Below are 25,909 nucleotides of genomic sequence, written 5' to 3'. Positions count from 1 at the left end.
AGATTATGAAGGGCATGGGCCAGACGGATAGAAAGCACTTACTCAAATTAGTTGAAAGGTCATTAACAAGGGGGCCTGTGTTTAAAGAGAAAGGCAGGGAGTTTGAGGAAAAACCTTTTCACCCAGAGGGTGGTGGGGGTCTGAAACGCACTGCCTGGGAGGGAGGTGGGAAACTTCGCAGCCATTAAAAAGTAGTTGGATGAACAAGTGAAGTGAGGTAACATTCAAGACTCTATGGGCTTAGTGCAGGGAAGTGGGACTAGTCTTGGCAGTCGTGTATTTTTGGCAGTACAGATTCAATGGGCTGAAGGGCCTTTGTAATTCGATGATTAGGAGAGGTGGCTAAAAGCTGGTCAAAATGTTGGCGTTTTCATGAATATCTTAAAGGGGAGAGAAAGGGGAGCAAGGTCTTAGGGAGGGAATTTCAGAGTTTAGGACCCAGATAGCTGGAAGCATCAACATCCATGGTGCATGGAACTGGAGGATATGCAAGAGTTCAGGTTTGGAAGAGCGTAGAGATCTGCAAGGGAATGATAAGAGGCAGGAACTGGGGGGAGGGGCTTACAGGGGTAGGGGAGGGGTAGAAGGAGCCAGGCCATACACAGACTTCAAAACAAAGGTGAGATTGTTTTAAAAAAATCAAATTGCACTTCACCATTTCCTTTTGAAGGTCTAGAATATGTGTCCCATACCTGTCTGAGCAGAAAGCATTATTATTTGTTGGTATTTTTCTCCCTCTGTCAAAATGCACACACAAAGAAAAAGGGGCCAGCGGCTCAGAGCATACACAAGGGAGAGCAATATAACAAAACCAATGTGGTGGGGGTTGGAAATGGAGAGGAAAGCTCCTCTCAATTATCCAGTAACCTTTACCAGAGCACAAGTGTCTCTGAATTCTTAATTTATGGAGGCAGGAGCAGGGTGTACATTTTGTTATGGAGCACGTGACTGCTGCAGCTGTAAAATCTTAGAGGGAGACTGTGGGTGAATAATGCGTTAGGTTCTGGCACTGAGCCAAGAGTCCTCGACGATGCGAGTGGGAGGGAAACAAGCTCATCTTCAAAAAAAGAAACCGTTTCCCACAATCGCCACCCCTTCCATTCTCCTCGCCCACAGCCCCTCTTCCTTCCCCAGGAACACCCCCACCCCCCTCCCCTCCGGTGTGTTCTTGATGCATTATGCACGATTCGGATTCCAAGATTTATAGCGAGGGGAGCAAATGAGAACAGCCATGCCAGGTGCATACTGATGTGGTGCTGATAAAATGCTTGCAGACCCCACTGCAATGTGGCACAGCAACTGGATACCAGCCGCGCTTCCATCGACCTGTCACATCCCCGCATGTTACACCTATGTTGTCGCCTTGTCTCCACCTCTCTTCACCTCTCCCACCGACTGTCTGTCCCGTCTATCTTTCTCTTCCACCATTTCCCTACCCCCCTCTGCATCTCCCTCCCTCTCACACACACGCACGCTTGACTGTTCCAATAAAGCAGATGCAAATCAGTGTAAATTGTGAAAAGGGGCAGACCGTCTTCAATTCTATTGAATAAATCAACGTTCCAGAAGCCATTTCCCATCAGCAAACCCGTCCAAAAAAAGGCTAAATATCTGCCGTATTTGTTATATATTACACACGAAGCAGTGAGTATATAAAATGAGAATATAACCTGTATTAAATTCAATGTTTACAAGATACTGATTTCACTGCCGTTTTGGTATCAATTAATAGGTAAATGTGGGGGAAAGAGTTAAGAACATTGTACTGTGGTATCTGCTATGCACATCAATCTGCTAAATGCTACATTCATCCGCATTGGAGATACGATTGCTGCTTCTCAGCAAGCATCTCTGATCTTTCTCAAACATAGCGATGCTGTGAGGGTAGAGGGGAGGAAGGCAGAGGGAGAGGTGGAGCAGGACCGCAGGAGGATGGCCGAGAAAATAGTGGCAGTGAGCAACAGGGCTGTAGAAAAAGACCAAAGGCTGGAAGAAAAAGGCAAACGACAAGAGGGAGGGGCACGGCAGGAAAAGCTAGGGAGGGTTTAAGAGGAAGGGAGAGCTGAAGAGTGCAGAGAGATGAGGTGGGAGGGAAAGGAAGGGTATGAAAGCGTCAGAAGAGGAAAAGAAGCTGAGATGCTGATAGTTACGAGTTAGTGTTATGTATCGCTAATGATTTAGAAAGGTCTCTAACAAAATGATGAAACGATCTGTTCACCCTGACCTTCCCCAGCCCAGTACATCCTCCACAACCCGGAATGAGAGCGCTAGCTGCACTACAGCCACAAGGAATTATTCCATACAAACACAGAGTCATTAATGACAAGCTGTAATGGCTTGGAAACCAAATGTTAAACAAAGCTCATTAACGTATGATGCAAATAGGTTCCTCACCAATGATGTGACAGATTGGCTGAGACAGGGAGCTCGCTGGCATTGGCAACTGTCCCTCCTGAAGCCTTTCAACTTTGGCAGCGACCGAGACCCAGATTTGGTTCTCTCTTGGTTTCTGTCTTGTGTTGCTGTTTTCACATGCAATTTTCTCAGACCCAGCTATGTCTCCATAGTACTGGGTTCCCCGAGATACAGAGGAGATCGACGGAAACAGAAAGCTAGACACAGAAAACGACAGGGGAAATTAGACAGGGGGGGGGGGGCGGGGGTGGAAGTAGGGAAGCAACAGATAGCGATGTAGAATTAGAAACAAAGAGATTGAGAGAGAAGACAGAGTGAAACAGCGAGATAGAGAAAGCAAAGGCGAGAGTGAGAGGCAGAACCACCCTCCCTTCCCACAGCCTCTCAATCCATGCTGAAAAGCAACGGCTGTTGAAATGCCAGCCCTTGGCATTAAGCCCAGACTGCGTTCCTTCCTTGGGGTGATTCTTTTTATATGAAACGAGGGGGGTAAATGCCCTATCTGGTGAAACAACCGGCAAAGTAAATAATCTACGTGTTCATATTACAGATTGGAACCAAGGTGACTGAACCGTCACGGGTTTTCTCTTTTAAAAAAAAACAATTTGGCGAAGAATTCTTGGGTCAACAAAAACAAAACAAATAAAATAAAAACCGTGAGCTGACCTGTGGTTTCAGTGTCTCAGGCTAGAATTTCCCATTCTTTGTTCTGAACAGAAATTTTCATTTTACATCTGTCTCTTTAATGTTAAATCGATTGCTCAGAACATTTCTCTCATAAGCTACCGGCGACTTCCAGAAATTGTGATTTTTTTCATATAAAGCACACACAGAGCGCCCCTTTATCTGTCCCCAGAAAAGTTTTTTTTCAGGATCACGCACGAGAAAGCTAGCAATGAGCCGTTTCCTTAACAGTGTGTTTGAGACAGTAGGGAGGGAGAGCCAGGCAGGGGTATGAGATAAATTAAAATCTGTTTATATATACAAAAAAAGTGAGGACAACACTGTGGAGCGTTTAGAGTTCAGTTCTCTCTCTCTTCCCCTTTCTGACCTACTTTGCCAAAGAATGCAGTCATGTCAACTTCAGCATACAATACATTTCATGCTCAGGGACCCCTTGCAAGCGGAGGCCTTTTTAACCAGTCACTCCCCAAAACAGTAGCCAATAAGAAGCCTAGATGTGACACAATAGGTGTGCTGGCCACACTGCATTTCTGTGAGTGCAGGTTTTAATTAAATTACAGCGTCCTGAGGATGTTTCTCCATAATCCAAAGGGATCCTCATCCCTGTATCCCTCATTGGCAGCATTTACTTACAGTTACCTATAATTCCTGCTTCCTCTCTCTGTTCATCTGCAACTCCCGTCATGCTACCTTAGTCCAATAGATAAATTTGTCATAGCTCAGCTTGCAGAAATTAAAATAATTCACACTTCCCTCCCTAGCAGGAGGCACTTTGAATGAGAACAAAATTGACCCGAGGCAGATTACAACAAAAATTAAACACCAGACTCTGGATTTACTTTCCCAGAATGCTTGGTGAGCTGATGTGAAGAAATAAGTGGACGTTATGTTATTTCTCTGTTTTTAATTCCCCTTATCGGACAGAAATGATACAAGCAATCGCGTAAAGCTATTTGCATGCAGCACGCCTGGATCACCTTGCCTCTGGTGTGGACTTAATAAAATGTGTAAAGGAACCTGCAAAGATAAAAATCGTTACCAGATCGAACTCGACCATCAGTCACCACCTTTCCGTTATGCACTCTTTTTTGCATTTAAAATCCGCAAATGGCTTTATACAAAAATATCCTTAACCATCAATTACTGTGCATTAATTAAATACATAAGGCAGCCCTCAGCAAAAGGGAACTCCTGGGTAATTTGTGGTCTGTGCATATTATTTTTGATGTGTGCACTATTTACATACAAATAAGTAAGGACACACCCATCAGCGTACTGTAATAGCGTTACTTTGTTTCGAGTGAGCTGTGAAACAGGTTGTGGTGGAATCTGCATAGAAAATAGGGCGTTGCAAGCCCTCAATTGATACAAATTTATTCAAAAAAGTTCACTGGTTTAATGAGATGGAGCAAAATATGTTTTTTATTTTGCGACTGTTATCGCTTCACACTGCTTTGTAATGGACACTGGTACAAAGCATTCTAAAAGTTATTTCTGATCCTGTTTCCCTCTATTGCAGATATTGCAATAGTATCAAACTGTATTACATAGAATTATATAGAGGAACAAGATCGCCAAGATGTCCGTGTTGTTGCGGAAGCAAAACACTGCAGCTACTGGAGACCTGAGATAGGAACAAAGTGCTGGAAATACTCGAAACAGAAAGTACGGTCACTGGACCCGTTAACTCTGCTTTCTCTCCACAGATGTTGCCAGATCTACTGAGTTTCCCCAGCAATTTCTGTTTTTTTCTCTGGGACAGACCAGCACCTACAGAGAGAAAAGCAATTAATATTTGTTTTTCCTGTGGATTGGAGGGTAGAAATACGACAGTTTTTAATGCTCTCGAGAAGGGGAGGAAGAATAAATGTGAAGGTTTGGATACGGGATGAGACATGACATAATGGCTAACAAAAGATAAAGAGAGCGGCGATAGTAAGAAATAAAGCCTTGGTCCGGAGTAAGTTTGAAGTAGTACAGTTCTAGGTGCATTCTAATGTACAGCTCTATCAGTTGCTTCCGATCTACCCTGTCCTGCTCCTCATAATCTTCTATACCACCATGAGGTTCCCCCCCCAACCTTCTCTGCTCCAAAGTAAACAACCCAAGTTTGTCCAGACTCTCTTCATCGCTAAACTTCTCCACCCTAGACAACATCCTGGTGAATCTCCTGCGCACTCTCTAGTGCAATCTCGTGCCTCTTACATTGTGCTGACCAAAATTACACACAGTACTCCAGCGCACTCAATGTGGTTGAATCTCAACTTCTTTCAGGACAATTAGGGATCGGTAAGAGTGCCAGCCTAGCCAGTGATATTGACATGTCTTGAATGAATATCAAAAAAAGAACTCTAAACCATAAAACACATTTGTTACAAATCTGACTGCCCCAACCTTATAAATGGTCTCTTTCCGCTTTGCGTTGGATTTACGTACTGCTAATCTACGTACATTCCCAGCCAAATACTTCACTTCTTTCTGGGCCAATATTTTGTGACCCTGATAGCCTTTGACAGCCTTTTGTACAACTTGAACATTGCATGTTTACAATGGCACATGCTCTTCATTTTGCTTTGATGTGCAGCTCAGAAACAGGAAATTGTTCAACACTGACATTTGTGTTCCAAGGAGTATGAGTCTGGTTTGCTTTATCTCAATCTAGCTGCATAACCTTCTATTCCTTTCAGCTTCAAGTACTTATCCAGCTTTCCCTTGAATACTTCTATGATCTGCTCTTAAATTGAACCGAAAGATGATATCAGCAATATATAAATCCCTTGAGTGGACATATCTTCTTAACATCCTCCCATCTTTTCCTTCCAGAGCTAATTTACAATCATCTCAGAAGCAGACACCTTCCAGGCTGCAGAGTAGGTGAAGGCATTAAACAAAATGGACAGAATGCCCTTTACAACCAATACAATTACTAGGAAGGGCAGTCATAGTTGCGATATATGGAAACACACCAGCTGTTTTATGAGAGATAATGGGAACTGCAGATGCTGGAGAATTCCAAGATAATACAATGTGAGGCTGGATGAACACAGCAGGCCAAGCAGCATCTCAGGAGCACAATTTTATGCACAGCCAACACCCATAAACATCAACGTGATAATGACTAGGCTATCAGCTCTTAATGTAATTGGCTGAGAGATAGCTATTTTGCAGCGTGCTAGGGATGACTTCCTCCAGATTTGATATTAGATGATGAGAAGATTTTAATCTTGGTCTTAAAAGAAATTGGAGAAGAGTGACCGTAATATGTAGGAATGTTGAATTAAGTTTGAAAAAGGTGTAGTTCATTCTGAAATAAAATCTTAAAACTAAACAAAGAAAATTATTAAGGTATGAAGACAAATTTGGCTGTGGTCAATTGGAAAACTTGCAGAGTGGCAACAGCTAGCACTTACAGAATGATCCAAGGAAGAAGTAAGAATGAGAAACTGAAAAAACTAAGCATTAGTACTAATGTAGCACTAGTGAAATTAAAGCAAATGAAAATAGAAATATATCCAGATGGAATGAACTACAAGCTAGCGAAATAAAGCTGTAGAGGCTGGTATCCCATCACCAAGTCAACTTTTACTTACATCTGGAGACTCTTGACATTGATCCAGCTTCCTTAGAGCCAGCTCTCAGAGTGAAAAGAACCTCTGACACTGTTCTTATCTGTCAGTCAGTGTTCCCTGATTGGACCTGGTTAATAGCCCCAGTCAGGGAACTCACATTCTATGAAGTCCACCTGGCTGACCGCATTACAATCATGAAATCTCTCCCCCTCTGAGCCCAAGGATATAGGCCAGTTCCTTTTATTGTAGCTCCTTCTGGAGCATTTAACCTGGCATAAGGTTCCTCCAACTCTGCCTTGGATATGGGTGGTGCGTAACATATAGTAGCTCGCCTCTTTCACCCAGAGCATCTTGGAAGAAATTCATTCTCTTCCTCAGGCAGCAAAGGCATTGAAGTGACGACATCCACCATTCCATCTCAGATTCCAAGGAATCTTCGCTGCTTGATGAGGGGGAGAACCTACGTGTTGCAGAGCAGTTGGAAAAGCAGACGAAGAGCTCCCACACTGGTTGCAGGTGTGCAGCTTTCATATGGTCCATGTGCTTCTTCAGGAACTTGCACCTACCTGAACTATATTTGTGACTGGACCTGACCTCATATCGACCAAGCCTCTTCCCTATGCAGCGTCATTTCTGTGGTTCCTACACCAAACTTTGTCCTCTGATGTAAACTGTCTCTCTTTTTAGTGGACTCTTATATCCGGCATTGGTATTCTTGATGCCGTTTCACTCATGTTTGGGAAGATCAGATGATGTGGAGTTTTCTCCCAATTAGCAACTCTTCTGGAGCTATCCCTGCAGTTGCATTAGGGGTGATCCAATAATCAAATAGGAACTGGCACAGTTAGTCATCCAGTGAGCCGTAGGCTGTTTCTTTATGCTTGGCTTCAAAGTTTAGACTACTCTTTCCACCAGACCATTGGATGATGGTTGGCATGGAGCTGTCCTTATATGGTGAATACCATTTAACTTTTGGAAATATTCAAATTCTCAGCTGATAAAAATTGGCCCATTATCTGTGACCAACACTTCTGGGAGCCCACATATTGCAAAAGATGCATGCAGGGTTTCTGTCATCATCCCTGTGTTTGACGAATTAACTCAATGCATGTCCAACTGCTTTGAGTGGGTCATATTGACAAAGAATATTGAGCTCATTGAAAGGACCTGTATTATTGTTGTGTAACTGAGTCCAGGGTTTACCCAGCGATTCCCACGAATGTGGGGAAGCTACTAGAAGTAACGTTTGTCCTTGTTGGCACTCTGGGCACTGTCTCACCAATGTGGCAATGTCTGCAACCAATCCTGGCCACCAGACATAACTTCTGGCCAACACCTTCATTTTGGAAACTTCTGGATGACCATGGTTGTAATTCAGCAAGTTTCTGGCAGTGACCGTTGCTTAGGACAATCACTCTTGCTTCCCGTAATAATACGCCATCCTCTTCAGTGATCTTGTCCCTCACGGTCCCGAAAGGTTTTAATTCTGGTTGTGATGGTCCTTTGGTTTCTCCCATCATTACCGGCTGTTTCAGTTACGCCAGGATCAGATATTTCTGCATCCGAAGGTCTGATATTATCAGCTGTGACTGGAAGTGTGTCCAGAAAATTTAAAACTATTACGATTCTTCCAGTGGCAGTACCTCTGGTGGTGTATCTGCCAGGTGGAAGCAGCTCAACGCATCCGCATTTGCTACTCAGCCTCCTGAAGGGTGTTCCAACTTGTAATTATATGCACTCAATATTAGAGCCCAGTGCTGAATTTGGCCTGAAGCTATAGGTGGTACTGCCTTGTCCTCTTTAAGCAGACCTTACAGGGGTTTGTGGTTCGTAATTATTAGAAATTTACGTCAGTAAAAGTCTTGGTGATACTTCCTGACTCCAAATATGACCGCCAAACCTTCCTTCTCTATCCGTGTGTATTTACCCTCTGCATTAGCTGAAGCCCTGGATGCATACACTATTGGGCATTCCTCTCCATTAGGCCGTGTAGGAGCTAATACTACTCCAGTGCCATGTGGGGAGTGTGTTCTACTATCCCTTGATTAATGGTAATTTTGATGCAACTGATTTTGTATATTCGATGTGCATTGTTGAGACTTGTCAGATGATCACAACATCCACTTGAGATAAGTAGCATTTTTAGTCCGTGTAATCCCCAGATGGTAAATACAAATTACAAAGTTTAATATTCACAGCCCATTTTCATGACAATTGTAACTCGGGTAATATATTGGCATATATTGGGGATTGGTTAACAGAAGGATGACAATAATAAATGTTATTCTCAGGTTGACTGCTAATGGTAGCTGAAGTATTCCTACAATAGTTGCTTGGGCCACAACTATTCATGATCTGTACTAATGATGTGGATGTGGGAACCAATTTTAATATTTCCAAGTTTGCAGATAACACTAAACTGTTTGCGAATACGCTGTAGTAATGTTAAAAGTCTTCAAGGAGACTTGGACAGACTGACTGAGTAAAAAAGAACACAGTAGATGGTGTAAATTTTAGATGAGTGTGAGCTTTTCCACTTTGGTGGAAATATTAATGGTCAGGCCCAGGGTAGTGTTGTTGAACAGAAAGACCCAGGGGCTCAGTTACATAGTTATTTGAAAGTTGCATCACAAAATGGTTAAGAAGACATTTAGCACACTTGCTTCATTGCTCAAACGTTTGAGTATAGGAGTTGGAATGTTATGTTGATGTTGTACGGGACATTAGTGAGGTTACTTTTGGACTGTTGTGTACAATTCTGGTCTCCCTGTTATAGGAAGAGAGTTCAGAAAACAAGTACTGGAATGTTGCTGGGACTAGAGGGTTTGAGTTATCTGGATGGGCTGGAACATTTTTCACTGGAGCTTAGGAAGTTGAGGGGTGACCTTACAGAGGTTTATATAATCATGAGATACATAGATAATGTGAATAGCAAAGGTCTTTCCCCAGGATGGGGGAGTTTAAAATTAGGGGGCATATTTTTTATTTGAGAGGATAAAGATTTAAAAGGAACCTAAGGGGCAATATTTTCACGCAGAGAGTGGTTCATATGTAGAATGAACTGTTCGAGGAAGGGTAGATGTAGGTACATTTACAACATTTAAAAGAAATTTAGATAAGTACGTGAATAAGAAAGGCATGGAGGGACTTGGGCCAACACAGAAAAATGGGACTAGTTTAGTTTGGGAATCTTGGTTGGCATGGACGAGTTGGGCCAAAGGGTCTGTTTCCATTCCCTATTACTTTAGGATTCTATGAGTCAGTGAGGCACACCAGGCTGATACCTGGGATGGTGGAACTATGTACAGAGATCAAACAGCCTGTATTCTCTGGTGTTCAGAAGATTGAGCGGTGATCTCATTGAAAGTTACAAAATTTCGAAAGGGCTTGGCAAATTAGATGCAGAAAGGATGGCTCTGGAACCACAGCGTACACAGTCTCAGAATAAAGGGCAAGCCATTTTGGACAGAGATCCCCAAGAGGATCATGAACCTTTGGAATTCTCTTAGCCAGATGGCCATGGAATCTCTGTCATTGAGTAGGTCAAAATAAAGATTGATACATTTATAGTTCTTGACTATATCAAGAGCTGTAGGGATAGCATGGGACAATGACATCGAGCTACATGGTCAAACATGATCTACACTGGTAGAGCATGCTTGAAAGACTGAATGGCCTACTCCCGTTCCTATCCTTTCTTCCTTTGATAGTTTTTTTTAAATTGCCTTGGGATATGGGTGTCAGTGGAAAAGCCTACATTTATTGCCATCACTTCCTTAAATCACTGCAGATCTTGGGATGTAGGGAGGCTCACAGTGCTGTCAAGAAGAGAATTCCAGGGTTCTGACAGTGATGTAGTTGCATGTCAGGATGATGAATGCCTTCGAGGGCAAGTTGTAAATGTTGATGCTCCCATGCACTTGTTGCTGTTGCCCTTCTCAATGGTAGAGGTCATTAGTTTGGAAGATGCCATTGAAGGAGTCTTGATGCGATGCCGTAGTGCATCCTGATACGGGACATATGGTACGCACAATGGGAGAGTGATATCGTAATGCTGTTGACTATCATTTGGAGATGATTGGACTCTCTTTTGTAAAGGACTGCCAATTTCTGGCACTTGCCCAAATATTGTGCAGGTCTTGCTGCAAATAGTCACAGGCTTTGGAATCTGAGGAGTTGTAAATAGTGCTGAATATTGTGCAGTCACTGGTGAACATTGCACATCTGACCTTATGATGGAGAAAATGTTGTCGAAGAAAAATCTGAAGATATTTGGACCTAGGACTCTACCCTGAGGAGCTACCGCAGAAATATCCTGAAGCTGAGATGACTGACCTCCAACAACCACAACCATCTTCCTTTGTGCCAAGAAGGACTCCAACCAATGGAGAGTTTGTTCCCTGATTCTCATTGATTCCAGTTTTACTTGGGTTCCTTGATGCTATACCTGGTCAGAAAACTGCCTTATGATAAAAACAGTCACCTTTATCTTGCAGCTGATTCTTTTTGTTTAAGTAGTGTTTTTATAGCCACTTAGAAGGACAGACAAGGTCTTGTTTTAATCTCTGAGAGTGCAGCACTTCAACAATGATACACCAGAGCATCAATCTGAATCTTGTGCTCAAGGCTTTAGACTGGGGCTTGAGCACAAAACCTTCTGATACCAAGGTTACCCACTGAGCTACAGGGGAAAATCAAGAAACTACCGGTCAAATTAATGCAAACTATCTTCATATATTAATCCTTTAAGCCTCTGTACCACCTTGGTAAATCAGAACTGAATCCCCTCCAAGGCCAATATGTCTTTTATCAAGACAGAAAAATCCATTCATTCCTTCCATTCCCTGCTTGGTGATTGACACGACTCTAATACTATTCCATTCTTCATTAGCTTCAGTACATCCTGTGACAGATTCAGGCAACTGGGATTAGCGAGACAGAAAGCAGCACTGGTACTGACTGTGAATTACCTTCAACAATATGACTGCTGTGGTGGTGCAATTAGCAGCCCGCAAAATAAATATGGAGAGCAGAAATATTACATCTCACCATTTTGTTAACTCTGACAAGCCACCATAAGAATTCTGTTGAATAATTTCTCTGTGAGCCTTTGTCTTCCTGTCCATAGTTTATCTGATTCTCCCTTACCTGGTGACTGAAGTAAAATCCCTTAAGCAAATTTACATCTTTGGAACATGGGATAATAACTTCTTAAATATGCTGTTTTGTACTTAAACAGTCTGTCTTAATCCCAGTAGAAAACCCTATATAATGCTGGCTCTCTGGAATGCTGCAACATCCTGCGAGAGCTTTGGAATACAGGTCTGTGCCTGTGATTTCCCATTCTCTGATCACATGGTCATGCCACTGTAGGTTATTGCTAAATCGAGCTGATGACTTCCCTACAGGGAAGTGAAAGGGAGATGTGTTGAACAACTTGATGGACTTTAACCCTGTGAGGGTCTCCAGATAGAACTTCATCATTAATCTCTACGTGGCCAATTTTGGTTCCTCCTAAAATTTGGCCATGGGCCTCCACCACCTTTCATTTTTCTCCTATATGAGGCCACTTGGCAACAGTCTATTTCATAACAAATAATGAATAAATGCAAAGAGGAAATAGACAGATTTTCAATGAGTAACAGGTTAGAGGGTGAAGGGGTGCAGGCTGAGGGGGAATATATTGGCCTTGGAGGGAGTACAATGTGGGTTTACAAAATGATACCTGGACTTCAAGGGTTATGAGGAACAATTAAATAAATTTGGCCTGTTTTCTCTAGAATTTAAAAAGATGAAGGATGATCTGATGGAAAGCTTCGAGTTAGTAACAGGAAAAGACAGGGTAGACAAAGTATTTGCACTGGTTGAAGATTCTAGAACTGAGGGTATAGACTAAAAATTAGGGACAGACTATTCAGGAGACATGTCAGGAAGCACTGCTACATACAAGGGATGGTAGATGTTTGAAACTCTGTTCCATAAATGGCAGTAGATGCGAGATCAGATGTTAATTTTAAATTTGAGACAGATAAATGTTTATTAAGCAAAGGTATTGAGAGATATGAGCCCGAGGCAGGTATGTGGAGTTAAACCATAGATAATCATGATCTCATTGAATGAAGGAACATTACTTGAGGGGCTGAGTGGCCTACTCCTGTTCCTACATTCCTATGAAAGTGGAATTCAGGCCAAGATGGGATCAGCCATGACTGTTTTAAATGGTAGAGCATGAGAGGCTGAATTACCTACTCCAGCTCCTAGTTATTGTGTTCCATGTAATGATTTGTTCAAGTTTCCCTTGCTCGTAGATGCACGACAGGGAGATGTAAATAATAAGATGTTGTGGAAAAGGTAACATTAGTCTTGGGGGCAATGTAATGTCAACAGTTAATGTAGAATCAGAGTCTCGGGAGGAGATGTAGTGTAAAATGTTTAAGTGACTATGTAATATGAACGTTTACATCATCATGGGGAAGCGATATACAGACGCTTGTCTACTATGAGTTATTTATTGCCAAATATGTCTAGAAAGATACAGTGACAGATGTTTTGTCACCACAATCTGGTCCGATTTGTGTTACAAAATGAATAAAAAGAAGTTAACTTTTTCATACAGAGGGTGGTTCATGTGTGGAATGAGCTGCCAGAGGAAGTGGTCGATGCGGGTACAGTTAGAACATTTAGATTAGATTAGATTAGATTCCCTACAGTGTGGAAGCAGGCCCTTTGGCCCAACAAGTCCACACCGACCCTTGCAGCATCCCACTCAGACCCATCCCCCTGTAACCCACACATCCTAAACACCGCGGGCAATTTATCATGGCCAATCCACCTAACCTGCACATCTTTGGACTGTGGGAGGAAGCCGGAGCACCCGGAGGAAACCCACACAGACACGGGGAGAATGTGCAAACTCCACACAGACATTTGCCCGAGGCTGGAATCGAACCCGGGTCCCTGGTGCTGTGAGGCTGCAGTGTTAACCACTGAGCCACCGTGCGCCCCAAAAAGACATTTGAGCAGATACATGAATGGGAAAGGTTTAGGGCAATATAGGCCAAGCACAGGCAAATGGGACTAGTTTGGTTTGGGTAAACTGGTCTGCATGGATGAGTTGGACTGAAGGATCTGTTTCCATGCTGGATGACTCTATGAATCTGTGTATAAGTTACTTAAATGGAGTTCATTTTCTGTACAAGGGGTCTTCAAACACAGCCCCAGCCCTCAAGAAGATCTCCCTCTGGCTACAGTAACAAGGACTCCTCCAAGGCCCCACGCTTTGGGCCTACCATAGCCAAGAGCCCTTACTCTGGGCACTGCCACCAATGCAGCTGGCACCCTGCTGACACCGCTCTGGCTGCCCCAGGATGTCAGAAGGTGAAGAAAAGTAGAAAAGAGACAAAAATAAAGATAAGAAAGGAGAGAAAGTGAGAAGGATGCGGCCGGCCTGGAGAGGATAGATTCAGGAGCCCAAACACTACCTGCCGTGTCGGGGCTGCCATATTGAATATGAGGAGATTATCCCTTCCCAATAGCCTGATGTCAGAGGTAGCTCCCTGACCTGTATGTACTGTGGGGTAATGAGATTCATGTAAATTAAGGTGATGATACTGACAACGTGACCCTGACATCAGTCAGAAAGAAACCTGCAGCCTAGACTGAGCATGTGACGCGAGGGGTCTTAGACTCTGCAGTAGACAGCTTTATTTGCTAACCCACTCTGTACAGATGTAAATAGAGGAATGTTTCAGTGCGTAAAGAGCTCTAAATTAGAGAAATGGAGCAAGCAACCTCCAGTGTATGTGCAGATACCCACAGCTCAGAGACCAATATTTCATTGCATAGGGAGCAGTTTTAGCTTTAAGCACAAGTCTGAGCATATACTTAGAGTTTACAATCTTTAAGTAGTAAGGTAATGTTTGACACTCCATCAAAACCCACTGCAATATTTACCAACCTCTGTCCAGATCCAAAAATAGCACAGTTGACAGTATCCCTAACTCCTGCATTAAGTTTCATTCCCCTGCCAATTGTAACTACAGAACCCTCTAACTGTTTAACCTCTTGTGAGAGGTAAAATTAATTTTGGGAAAATGATACAAATCCTGCCCCAGCAAATTGTCAGCTTTTATGTTTTTCTGGAGTGTGACCCTTTATAAAAAGAGAGCTAGAGTGAAGAGGGGAGGAGGTTTTGCTGCAGCTACACAGTGCTGATTAGATCTCATCTGGAACACACTGTACCTTTCTGGGCATTACATCTTAGAAAAGATGTATTAACCATTGGAAGAGTACAGTGCAGGTTCACTAAAATGTCAGCAGAGGCCCAATCATTAGAGTGTGAGGAGAGAAGATTTAAACTAGGTTTATTTTAGCTTGAATATAGGGTGACCTGTTTGAGGTTTTTAAAGTTGTGAAAAATATGTATGAAGTAGTTCGAGAGAAACATTTCCCACTGGCCTAGAAGTCTAGGTCAAGGCAACGTAACCTTAATACCAGGGACAGACTATGCAGGAGACAAGCTTGATATCACTTCTGATAAGAATATAGGAACAGGAATAAGCTATTCTGTCCCCACAAGCCTGTTCTGTTATACGTTGAAATCATGGCTGATTAGATTAGATGAGATTCCCTACAGTGTGGAAACAGGCCCTTCGGCCCAACAAGTCGACACCGCCCCTTGCAGCATCCCACCCAGACCCATCGCCCTATAACCCACACACACCCCGAACACTATGGGCAATTTAGCATGGCCGATCCACCTAGTCAGCATTTCTTTGGACTGATCTGTTGTCTAACTTCATATAACTGCCTTTGATGCATATCCCTTAACATCTTTGTTTAACAAATATGTGTTTACCTCAGATTTACTGTTAACAACTAACCCTAACATCCACTGCCATTTGAGGAAGTGAGTTCCAACCCTCTCTCACCCCATGTGTGTAGAAATGCTTCCTAACATTTCTGCTGAAAGGTCTGGCCCTATTTCTCAGACTATGCCCTGTAGCTTTTCGAGCATAGGATCCTGGAAGTCTGGAAACTTCTCTGATGATAAACAACAGATCTTAAATCTGGGATTGATAGTTTTTTTTATTAGACAATGGAATAAAATGAGTGGCTGGGTGGAGTTAAGATACCGATCCACTGTGATCTTAACAGATGTTGGAACAATCTGCTGAGCCTCCTTTGCTCCATTAAGTTCCAATTTCACCGTTTTACCTGTCTAAAGTTAAAGTTCTCGGCTGGTGGGCTTTTATCTGAATGTGATTCACCAGAAATATTCATTCAGCGTAGTACAACTACTCAAGGATGAGAAGCTTACAGAACCCTACTATTCATCATCCTTTTAAAATCTGCAGGGTTCCTCCAAATGTTTGTTTAATATTTCAATCATTCATTGTGTGAAGTAATTATTTCTGACAAAGTCCTAAACTGGCCCTTTGCTGGTGTACAGTCAGCCCTCACCATCTACTGTCTTGCTGACATGTAGTTAAGATTTTGGATTTACTTTCCCTACAGAGTCCTTTCTCAGGATATTACTTTTGTGCATTAAACAGCATGGGGCAAAACTGAACTGTCTGCCCAACTTTTGGCAGCAGGTTCAAAGCTTCCAGACCGAACTTTGGAAGAGTTTTGGAAATCTCCTGACACAGCACCACATGTGGCCTGAAGAGCTCTGGGCTCTTCGGACTTCACCATTTTAGTGTAGGGCATTAAAGCAGCAGGTAGTACCCAGAAATGGATGCACCGAACTTTACCCCTGCATCAACCCCATCAGGCCTGGCATGAAGAATCAGGCAGGACTTTTGAGTTGAGTGTTCTCAGTGTGTCTTGGTAACACATCCTGGACAGAATACTCAAGAAATGCATGTCTAGTTTGAGCTAAACATTTCTGGCTATGCTTAACAGATTTCGCGTTGGATTCAACTTGCTTCCTTAATTGTTACTGATTAGTTGTGTGCTAATAGGTGTGGTGTCTATTAACAGTCTGGATCTAATTCAAGCAGCCTGGTTTTCAGACAAACATACAAATTAGATGTTGGAGTAGGCCATTCAGGCATTCAATCCATTGTTCAGTAAGATTGTGATCTGATGACTGCATATGCCTAACTTCCTCTAATAATCTTTCACCCTATCGCTTATCAAGAATCTATCTATCTCTGCCTTACAAATAATCAAAGATGTTGTTTCAAATGCCTTCTGAAGAAGAGAGTTCCAAAGTCTCATGACCCTCAGAGAGGAAAAAAAAATTCTCTAAACCTGGTATTGGAATTAAAGGTGCAGACTGAAGTGATGATTAGGATATCATCACCATTGAACTTGTATGGCATGTGCATCAAAATTTGATCACAACTTTATGTAACCCAGGCCAATAAAAGATGTTTGGGTATTTTAGATTGTGTTTTCCAAATATCTTAGTGAGCTGCTATTGCAACTTAGTGAGTCACTTGTATAACTTTGTTATGATACTCAGATGGGATCACTCCTTGTCGGCTGGCATTTGAAGTGTTCTCCATTTCGTAATTCGTATTTTGGCGTACAAGCAATAATACTCAGGTGTAGGTTATGATTCCATTGTTGAATAGGCTGTTTGATATTAGTCTTTTAATTCAGGATCTGTTGCATTTGCCAGTGTCATTTTCTTAATCATCATCACTTCTATTAAAATTTTCAAAAAATTACACCTTAGGCCTGAATTTCCCTTTTTTATTTTACAGAGTTCCCTTCTTCCAGTTTAATTTCTTGGACCCAAGATCTATTCACAACACAGTCAAGAGACAATGCAATTTGTTCCTGCTGTAGCATCTCAATTTTTTGTACTCCACTGATTATTCCACCCGTGGAGCTGAGAGGGATAACATACAGGAGAAATTGAGGAGACTGGGACTATATTCATTGGAACTTAGGAGAATGAGGGGGGATCTTATAGAAGCATATACAATTATGAAGGGAATAGACAAGATAGAAGTAGGGAGGTTGTTTTTATTGGCGGCTGAAATTAGAACTAGGGAGCATAGCCTCAAAATAAGGGGGAGCAGTTAGGACTGAGCTGAGGAGGAATTTCTTCACCCAAAGGGTTGTGAATCAGTGGAATTTCCTGCCTATTGAAGCGGTTGAGGCTACCTTGTTGAACACTTTTAAGGCAAAGACTGATAGATTTAGGAACAGTAAAGGAATTAAGGGTTACAGTGAGTGTGTGGGTAAATTAAGCTGACTCCACAATAAAGATCAGCCATGATCTTACTGAATGGCGGAGCATGCTCAAGGGGCCAGATAGCCTACTCCTGCTTCTATTTCTTACATTCTTATGAACCAGCCAGGGTATTTCCCAAGATAATTTAATGTCTTTCTATTGGGATTGGTTTCATCACAACAACTATTACTTCTCTATTTACTGATTCACTCCTTAATGCAATGATGGTGATGGGAACCACTTTGTAATCTCCATGTATTTCTTCAACCATGTTTCCTCCATTGAGGTTTTGCTTAAACTGAGCTGGCTGGGGGTGCTGGTTAGCAATGTAGGCTGATGCCAACAGCATTGGTCCAAATCCTGCACTGAATGAAGTTACTGTGAAGGGCACTCCTCTCTCCACTTGCCTGAGGTGTGGTGAGCCTCAGGTTAAACCACCACCAGTTCATCTCTGTCTAATGAGAGATCAGGTACGATTATGGCAACTTTATTTTCTCTGGCATTAACAAATTGACAAAAGACAAGTAGTATCACGGGCAGCATCAGTGACTGACTTGCTCCAGTATCTTTCAATATTTTTACCGATTCACGAGCATGATTTGAAGGAAAGCAGATACATAAGAACATAAGAACTAGGAGCAGGAGTAGGCCATTCAGCCCCTTGAGTCTACTGTACCATTTTATATGATCATGGCTGATCTTATCTTAGCCTCAACTTCACTCTCCTGCTTACTCTCCATGACGCTTCAATCGTTACTAATTAAAAATCAAACATCTCCTTAAATTCATTCAGCGTCCCAGTGCCCATTGGGCTCTAAGGTGGTGAATTCCATAGATCCATGATCCTTGGAGATAAATAATTCCTCCTAATCTTCTGTTTTAAATCTGCCACCCCTTAATCCTCAAACTATGAGCTTTTATTCTAGATTGCTGCACATAAAGTCACAGAGTCATGGAACTGTACAGCATGGAAACAAATCTTTGGTCCAACTATTCTAGATAAATCTAGTCCCATTTGCCAGCATTTGGTCCATATCCCTCTAAACCCTTCCTATCTATATACCAATCCAGATGCCTTTTAAATATTGTAATTATACCAGCTTCCACCAACTCCTCTGGCAGCTCATTCCATACACGCATCACCCTCTGTGTGAAAAAGTTTCCCCTTAGATCCCTTTTAACATTTGCCCCTCTCATGTTAAACCTATGTCCTCTAGTTTCGAACAGCCCTTCGCTGTGGAAAAGGCCTTGTCTATTCACCCTATCCATGTGCCTCATGATTATCTTAACCTCTATTAGTCCACCACTCAGCATCCATGGAACCTTCTCTGAGCAGCCTACTCAGTCTCTCCCTGTAGTCCAACTCTGGCAACATCATTCAAAATCTTTTCAAAACTCTTTCAAGTTTCACACCACTCTTTTAAAGCATGGTGACTAGAATTACACACAGTTTACCAAATGTGACTTAACCACAGTCCTGTACAGCCACAACATGACCTTCCAAATCCTATATTCAATGCACTGACCAATAAAGGCAAGCATCCCAAAATCCTTCTGAGGAAGGGTCACTGGACCCGAAAGGTTAACCTGTTTTCTCCTTCACAGATGCTGCCAGACCTGATGAGCTTTTCCAGCAACTTTGTTTTTGTTCCTGATTTATAGCATCCACAGTTCTTTTGGCTTATATCCAAATCCTTCTTCACTATCCTTTCGACCTGGGGCTCCAATTTGAAGGGACCTGTACTCCAAGGTCTGTTTGTTCAGTAACACTGCCTAGGACCTCACCATTTAGTATATAAGTCCTGCCCTGGTATGCCTTTTCAAAATGAAGTGCCTCGCATTTATCTCAAATAAACTCCATTTGCTGCTCCTCAGCACATGAGGGGACATCCTCCTTATGTTGACAATCCTCTTTAATATCATTTATACCTCTGTTAGGGGTCTCATTCTTCTAAACTCAAGAGAATATAGGCCGAAACTGCTCAACCTTTTCTCACAAGACAAGCCTGACATCTATGGAATTAAACACGTGAAGCTTCTCTGAACTGCGTTCAGTGTGATTACATCTGTCCTAAAGTAAGGGGACCAAAGCTGTACATAGCACGCCAGATGCAGTCTCACTAATGCCTTATACATTTGGAACAAAATCTCTCTGTTTACACTCCATTCTTTTTGGAATAAATGCCTTCCTTTTTACATTCTGTACCTGCATACAAGTTTTTAGCTGCTCATGCCTGAGGACACCCAGATCCCTCTGTAAAGAATTTTGGAATTTCTCTCCATTTAGATAATAAATTGCCTTTTTATTCTTCTGATCAAAATGGAAAACCACACAAGTATCTATGTTAAACACCATGTACCAACTTGCCTCATTCACATAACCTATTCACATAGGCTTCCATTTCAGATGAGAAAAGATTAGAGCCTGCAATAATCTGATACTCTTTGGACAGGCAAGAAAATCTTTCCTTTGAAAATTGACAGTCATCTAAACCTTCTTAGTAAATTCTAAGGAAAAATGTTCTCTTTGAATAATTGCTATAATTTTATTTTGTTTCATAGTTCTCTCTTCGCTGAGGATTCCTCAGACATTCCTACTACTGGGAGTGAGATGGGCCAAGTATAGCAAGACACAATGGGCAACATTGAGGAGACTGTAATCATTGTATCATAATGATTGGGTTGATGATAGAAGGTGACATTGCTCAATCCAGGAATAAGAATAAACAGCTTGCAGACAGCAAACTTCAATGGGGACAAGAACAGATTTTTATTAGATAGAGTGGAACTAAAGGGATCTGGACCAAGGGCAGGCAGAAGGAATTAGTTTAATTAGGCATCATTTTCGGCACAACATCATGGGTCGAAGGGCCTGTTCCTACATTGCATTGATCTATGTTCTGTGTAAAGATTGACAGGAAAAACAGCAGCTGAACAATAGACTACCCCGAAGAGGAAAGGTTTGGGCACAGTCAAGATAGATTCCCTTGAACAGCAAACAAATCCAGAGCTGCCTCTCTGACTAAACATTTGATAAGGTTTCATATGTTAGGTTACTTAATATGATAAATTACCCATGTTATTGGATTAGTATATTAGCTAGGATAGAGGATTGGCTAGTTAATAGAAGACAGAGTGTTGGGATATGGGAACATTATTGGGAAGTAATCTGCAGCTCAGGGAGTGTCTCAGGGATCACTACTGTTACCGCAATTATTTAGAATATATAGTAATGACTTTTTTGAGGAAAATGAATATTCTGTAACCAAGTTTGCAGATGCCACAAAAGTAGGTAAGAAGAGAAATGGTGAGGATGGCACAACAAGTCTACAGAGGGATACAGACAGATTCAGTGCGTGGACAAAATTTGGCAGATGGAATATAATGTGGCAAAGTGTAAGATTATGCATTTTGGCAGGAAGAGCAGAAGGTGTGAATATTATTTAAATGGATAAAGTTAATAGAAAGCTACAGCACAGAGGGATTTGGGAATCTTTGTGCATAAATCACAAAAGCTAGCATCCAAGTTCAGAGATATTGGGGAAGGCAAATGTACTGTTACCCTTTATTTCTCAGGGAATGGAGCATAAAAGTAGGGAAGTCTTGCTAAAACTATACAAGGCACTAATTAAATTACAACTGGAATATTGTGAACAGTTTTGTGTCTCTTATCTAAAGAAAGATATACTGCCATCGGGGCAGTCTAAAGAAGGTTTAATAAGTTTACCTGGGTATGGAAGGACTGTTTTATGAGGAGGCATTAATAGGTGTACTCAGTTTAGAAGAATGAGAGGTAATGTTATTGAAACATACAAGATTCCTTGGGGATCTGACAGGGTAGATCTGACTGAATGTTCCAGCAGACTTGATGGGAAGAATGGCCTACTTCTGCTCCTTTGACTTATAGTGTTATAGTCTGGAAGATGGTTTGTCTTGGAATTCCCCAGCGGCCAGTATTGGGCCCACTTGCTTTTCCTGTTTTGCATAAATAATTTCAATCTTAGTCAGGAGGGGACAATGTTGAAGTTTTCAGGTAACACAATGCCCAGGAGAATCTGCCATCTGTCATGACGTACATGGAATAGTGTAGGTTAGATGGGCTTGAGATTGGTATGACAGGTCGGCACAACATCGAGGGCCAAAGGGCCTGTACTGTGCTGTAATGTTCTATGTTCTATGTCAACTGAGAATGGAACATTGTGGAACTTCAAAAGAATGATGACTCATAGGAAGAATGCGCAGGTACGTGGCAGATAGAACTCAATATGAACAATTGTGAGGAGATGCACTTTGATATGAAGAACATAGGCAGACAAAGTATAAATAAAAGGCAGTATTCTAAAGGATGTGCAACTGTCTCACTATCAACACCAAACGAACTGCAGTGATTCAAGAAGACAGCTTACCACCACCTTATCCAGAGCAATTGTGCATGGGTAATAAACGATGGCCCAACCAGTCATGCTATGTTGATCAAAAATACACATAAATATATAAGGAGAGGGAATAGGCTTATATCAATACTACATCAATTAATAAGATCTGACTGATCTCTTCACATTCTTACCCCCCGGCCTGATAAATTCTCAGCCCTTTGCTTAGCAAAAATCTATTTACCTCCGCTTAAACACAGCCAGAAACTTTGCTTCTATCACACAATCCTCAGGGAAAAACAAATTCTGCTCATTTAATTGGACAGCCCATGTTTAAACAGTGGTTGACAAATCTCAATTCCCGCATAATACGAAACATCCTCTCCACTCCTACCAAGGTCCCTCAGAATTAGATCTCTGCTATTGGGAAGTTGTTGTGAAACTCCAAGGGTACAGAAACATTTACAAGGATGTTGCTGGGGTTTGAGGGTTTGGGCTACAGGGAGAGGATGAGTAGTCTGGGGCTATTTTTGCTGGAGCTTCGGAGGCTGAGGGGTGACCTTTATAGAGGTTTATTAAATCATGAGTGGCATGGATAGGGTGAATAGCTGAGGTCTTTCCCCAAGGTAAGTGTGTCCAAAATAAGACAGCATAGGTTTAAGGTGAGAGCGGTAAGATTTAAAAGGGACCTAAAGGGCAATGTTTTTTCACACAGAGGGTGGTTTGTGTGGAATGAGCTGCCAGAGAAAGTGGTGAAGGCTGGTGCTACTATAACATTTAAAAGGCATCTGGATGGGTACATGAATAGGAAGCATGTAGAGGAAAAAGGGCCAAATGTTGGAAAATAGGACTATATCAATTTAGGATATCTGGTCAGCTTGAATGAGTTGGACCGAAGGATCCGCTTCTGTGCTGTACATCTCCATGACTCTATGTTGCAATCAAGTTGACTCTTAATAGACAAGGGTCTAGCCTGTCCAGACTTTCCTCATAAGACAATCCACTCAATCCAGGTTTTTCCTCTGGTAAACCTAATTTTCAAATACCGTACAAGCTTCTCCAGATCTCATCTCACCAATGCCTTATGTATTGAAGAAATAAACAAAAATGTACTATTAGCGTTCCCAGTTACTTGCTGTATCTGCATACTAACCATTTGCATTCTGTGCACAAGGTTATTCAGAATCCTTTGCATCTCAGATCTCTCTAATCCTTCACCATTTATAAAATATCCTTCTGTTACACTCACTGCCAAGGTGGGCAGTTTCAGTTTTTCCCATATTTTACTCCATTTGCCAAATCCTTGCCCATTCAGTTAACTGCTTATTTCTCTCTGACTCATCCTCTTCAGGAACTACTCCAGTTCTGAAGCAAAGTCACACTGGACTCAAAACATTAACTCTGTTTCTCTCTCCACTGATGCTACCAGGCCTGCTGATTTTCTCTAGCCTTTTCCGTATTTTTTTCAGATTTCCAGCAACCACAGTATGTGGGTTTCGTTTGAAACAGGTATCCTGGCACCCCATTCGCAGGTGTTTCAGTTCTCCTCTCCACTCATCAATCAATAACCACAAGTTCAGAAGACTAAGAGCAGATGTGGGCCATTCAGCCCATTGAGACTATGCAGCCATTCAATTAGGTCATGGCTGGACTGATAATCTTCAACTTCACTTTTTCTGCCTTTAAGAGTCTGTCCATTTCAGCCTTGAATATACTTAATACTCAGCCTTGACGGCGCCCTACATTCAACAATTCCACACAATCACAACTCTCCGAGGGAAGAAATTCCTTCTCATCTCTCTCCTAAAAGGGTGACCCATAATGCTGAGATTAAGACTTCTCTTGCTTTTAGTCACTGATGCAAAGATTGTTGTTAAAATATAGTTTCGTGATGCTTGCTGTTAGTCATGAGTAAATTGACCTGGCAGTTTGAGGTAAAGAACACAAATATCAAGGTGTTTTGTGAATCAGTCTGGATTGCAGATGATGCATGCTGTTCCACCATTAGTCTTGCAAAAATAGCAATTCTCTTTCAACCTCTTGATAGATTTAAGCAAATTGCTGCATTTACACTCTAATTACCAATTAACTTCATCGTAGAATTTAAAGAAAAATTTGTAAGAACACAAGACATCAGCCAAATGGCTTACTCCTTCTCCACATTTCAATGAAATCATTGCACGTGATCAATGAATAACCTTAGGCTTCAACTCTTTGATCCTGCTCCCCATATCCCTTAGTTTATTGGGAGGCCAGAAATCCGTCTATCCCAGCCTTAAATATAATCAATAGTGCATTCACAATCCACTGGGATAGTTAATACCAAAGATTTACAGCCCCCTGAGTGAAATAATTTACCTTTTGTCTGCATCCTAACTAATCAGCTCCTTAACTACATCGCTGTGTTTTAGATCGCTTCCCACCTGGTGCGCAATCTCATCTATCCTGTCAAACCCCTTCAGAATTTTGAATGTTGCAATTAGACCATCTCCGACTCCTATCAATTCTAGAGAATATAAGCTGAATTTACTCAGTCTCCCGCTGTTTATAACCCCCTCATCCCAGGGACTAATCTCGCGAACCTTCACTGTATCACTTCTTGAGGGAAGTGTATCCTTCCCTAACCACGGGGACCAAAGCTGCCCATGGTATTCCAGGTGTGGTCGCTAAACCCTGGAAACCGGGTGCCAGGCTTTATTCCTCTACTGATTGTTTTGTTTTCCTCTCTTCATTTTGGCACCATATTTGGACCTGATTCACTCTCCCTTTCTATCTGTCACTCTTTCTTTCTCAGTCCTTCCGTCCTCATGATTCTGTTTCCAGCTCACAGATGCAGCAAATTACAGGGAAAGCTGTGTTCGAGCAAAGGGGTGAAGTGGCAGGGGTAAGTCATGAGGTCTGTCACTCGAGTAAAGTCTGCAGTGTTGTCTTTACATTGAAATTGGCCTCAAGAGAAAATTCGACCAGAGTCCCATGATCGCCATCTGGTGACAGCTGCTGGAAAGTGCACATTGTGTCTGCAGTGAAGCTAAAAATGGCACTAACTGGTGTGTCATCTCATTTCTGCTCCAGAACAGACAAGATCCCAAAGAGTCTTGCATCTCAATCATCATGTTTATGTTTTCTCAGATGCAAAACATTAGCATTGAGAGGGGTATTATGTTATCTAATCCACAAATGCTGGACAATTACTGCAACATCAATTGTTGAATTTCAAACTGAGATTGATAGGAACAAAAACAGAAATTGCTGGAAAAGCTCAGCAGGACTGGCAGCGTCTGTGAAGAGAAATCAGAGCTAACGTTTCAGGTCGAGTCATCCTTTCTCAGAACCTTTGGTTCTTGTGACCCTTCCTTCCTCAAAAGGGCCACTCAATGCAAAATATTAATTCTGATTTCTCTCCACAGATGCTGCCAGACTTGCTGAGTTTTTCTAGAAATCTGTTTTTGTTTGTTTTACAATATCCGCAGTTTTATTTTTATTTTTACTGAGATTGGTAGAATTCTGTTCACCAAAGTTGTTAAAGGTGGATATTAGGGCTCAGCTCACAACTAATTAAATGGCATGGAACAGGCTCACAGGATTAAGTGGTTAACTATGTTCCTAAATGTACGCTAACACCTCAGTGTAGTACTGAAGGAGTAACTGAAAATAATTACTAATTACAGTGACTGGAA

General features: G+C 41.9%; 1 long non-coding RNA gene across 4 annotated transcripts in view; it reads right to left on the bottom strand.

Annotated features, from left to right (window-relative positions):
* LOC132210430 (uncharacterized) overlaps window positions 1-3,848 on the bottom strand; it is a 321,143-nt gene extending 317,295 nt beyond the window's left edge. For 3 of the 4 annotated variants that reach the window (XR_009446535.1, XR_009446536.1, XR_009446541.1), the window contains exon 1: window positions 2,395-2,781. This is a non-coding gene — a long non-coding RNA (uncharacterized LOC132210430). Of the gene's footprint in view, window positions 1-2,394; window positions 2,782-3,738 lie in introns of those variants that run through there. The other variant, XR_009446537.1, reaches the window with a different exon arrangement.
* Between the last annotated feature and the right edge of the window lie 22,061 nt (window positions 3,849-25,909).

Source organism: Stegostoma tigrinum, chromosome 12 (assembly GCF_030684315.1).
Source record: "Stegostoma tigrinum isolate sSteTig4 chromosome 12, sSteTig4.hap1, whole genome shotgun sequence".
NCBI lineage: Eukaryota > Metazoa > Chordata > Chondrichthyes > Orectolobiformes > Stegostomatidae > Stegostoma > Stegostoma tigrinum.
The sequence above is the reverse complement of the archived record's forward strand: the minus strand, read 5'-3'. Positions and strand labels throughout refer to the sequence as shown.